Source organism: Diplotaxodon limnothrissa, linkage group LG19 (assembly GCF_057381915.1).
Source record: "Diplotaxodon limnothrissa isolate DT_005_m linkage group LG19, D_limnothrissa_male_GT1.1, whole genome shotgun sequence".
NCBI classification, from domain to species: domain Eukaryota; kingdom Metazoa; phylum Chordata; class Actinopteri; order Cichliformes; family Cichlidae; genus Diplotaxodon; species Diplotaxodon limnothrissa.
The window spans coordinates 9,434,396-9,437,288 of NC_140614.1; positions in this window are offsets into that span (position 1 = coordinate 9,434,396).

Sequence of the window (2,893 nt, forward strand, 5' to 3'; positions counted from 1 at the left end):
TAGGGCAGGATGATGGGCAAGGAGAAGAGAAGTGAGCAGAGAGGTTGGGAGTTGGGTGGTGAGTGCTTTAACAAGAATGTCATGAAATGGATGAGGGGAGGTGATGGGTCTTTTAGCAGATTTAGAAGGGAAGTGAGGTGAAATAGTTTTTATGCTGTTAGGCTGAGATTGGAAAAGAGAGGGACTAAGAGACTTATACCCCTGAAGCACCAAGAGGACAAAGATATGGACTCAAACTACTGACTGGTTCCTTCTTCTTATGCAGAAAGAAAAAAAAAAAAACTGCAATCAGCTGGCGCTTTCCGTTTGAATGCAAACTGAATATGTACGGCATGCATATCAAAATCATTCAAAACGTTGCAAGGCTTTTCAGAAGATGTAAAAGAGAAGTCTAACAGGTAGAGGTTGGAAAGTGGAATTTTATATCAGTGTCCCAAAGATGAAAAAGCAAAGTAAAGAGGGAACAGCAGGCTCCTGCATTATTCACAAAAGGTTCTGTCAGGTCAAAGTCCTTCAATAACCCTTTTTTAATTCCACAAACTTGGAGTTACCTAACTGCAGTAGTGCAGAGTAGCATGGAACAAATTTAAAAGTTTATATTATATAAAGACGAGATAACAGAGCAAGTTAAAAGCTAGACTGTGCTTTTTCCAGCTTTCCAGGGCCATCAAATTTGCCTTTTTGCAGTAAGACTGTCTTTGACTGTGCATGGTTCCTAGTAATTACACGACACATGGACAGAATAAGGCCAATGGGCCAGAACCAGACCGCTAATCATCTCAGTCCGAACCACAAGATCTTAAAAGAAAAATGAAATAAACAAAATAACATGATTCAGACACAGATCTCTGAAGTTTCTCAATGTGATTGACTTCACTGAGTCTGTAGCATTACTTCATTGAATTCTAGTGCTGTTAGTTTCATTCTAGTGACAGGGAGTAGTGCAGGGGTAGGCAACTCCAGACCTCGAGTGCTGGTAATGAACTAATCATTTGATTCAGGTGTGTTGACCCAGAGTGATATCTAAAACTAGCAGGACACTGGCCCTCGAAGCCTGGAGTTGCCCACCCTGGTGTAGTGCCTACCAAAAAAACTGCTTAAATGTAGACTCGTTAAAATGTTAATTTAAGTGGGTTTTTTTTTATGTTTTCATGTAATACTTTCATTGTTGGAGGCAAGCTGTAAAAACATTACCTTGTAATTACTGTATCATTTCCTCTTAGTTTGATGTTTAGGGGAAAGGGGTTGGGGGAAAATATGTTGGGTAAATATAGAGTTTAGAAGTTATAAACTCTGTATTCAACACACCTTGTTTTGAACTAAGGACACAAGAGTCAGTCATGTGATATCTCTTTTATGGCATGTGTGATGTCTGAAAGAAGACACTGCCTAGCAGTTTCCAGGAAAAGAATAGAACCAGACAATGGAAACCTAATCAGTGATAATGGCTATCTGGTTACTCAATTTCACAGTTCCACAGACCTACACAACAACAACAACATCATTCTTGTTTTGTATTTATAGTTAACCACTGCACAGATTCAGCCTCTCTTCAGCTTCAGTATGATAGCTTTTCTGTCAGGAGGTCATCAGTTATCCAAGATGCACTGTTGGTTTTTGTCCATTATGACACACTACGTGAGATAAAAACCTTTTTTGTGCATACTGCCTATTTTCATTCTCAAACTGATGTGATACCTTGACTCACTATTGGGGATGGGTTCTGACATAAACGGTAGTAACCAGACCGAAAAGCAGCGCACATTTCGGTGCTTTATTTCGGTGCTTTTTTTTTCCTGAGCTGTGATACACTTCTAGCCAATCATTTTACGTTTCCCAGGATAGTAGGCGGGGCCAGGTACGTACGTTCAGTTAGAGCAGAGCTACAGATTAAAAATGTCCAAGGCGAAGCGGTTAAAAGTCTGGCTGTACTTCACAGCAAAAGATGCAAACTCAGCAGCAACAAGTGCTTTAAGCTGATACTGTGATACTGTCAAAGGAGGTAACACCTCGAATCTGATGAAACACCTGGCGACGCATAGCGTTTTTTTTTAAAAGCCGAGAAATGCGCCGTATTTGATAGCTTGCTGCGAGACCTCACACCGTGCACGTTGGGTGGGTTGCCAGTTATCGGACCCGGAGCAACATCCCCCAAAAACCCGAAGAATAGAGTCCTGGCCCCTAGCCCTGCCAGTGTAGCAGAAATGATGAGGATGATGATGCAGCAGCAGCCGTTCTTCTCTGCGTGAGTAGCTTAATGTTGTTCGTGTGTAATTTACGTTGAGTAGGCTAACCACGTTATTACATTAATGCATGTAAGGTGAACTAGCAAACATCATCATGGCTACATGCGGCTGTCCTCTTGTTTGATGGCAGATACTCCCTTCACCCTGGACAAAAAGGCTAAAATGACCAAAGAAAAAGTGGGAAACAGCTGAACATGAGAGGATTTTGGACAAAGTTGGTGTTTTTTTTCCATTGTTTAAGCACTGCTTCCAGCCAAGAGTGATACCATATATGCCCCATAGCTGCAGAAAAGGCTAACATTGTTATCTTTTTACAAAAAAAAAAAAAAAAAAACAGCTGAACATGAGAGGTTTTTGGACAAAGTTTGTGTTCTCCATTCTTTAAGCACCGGTTTGAGCACCGTTTAAGCACCGGCACCGTTTCAAAAGTACCGATTTGGCACCGGTATCGGATAAAACCTAAACGATACCCATCCCTACTCACTATGAATCATCCAGATCAGTGCATAAACTGTTTGTTGTCAGGTAGATTAAACGTAGGATAAAAACAGCATTGAACCTTAAGATTGTATGCATCTAGACTAAATATACATTATCTCTATATTTTCTTACATACATGGGTTTTGAATTTCAACCACATATGAGAT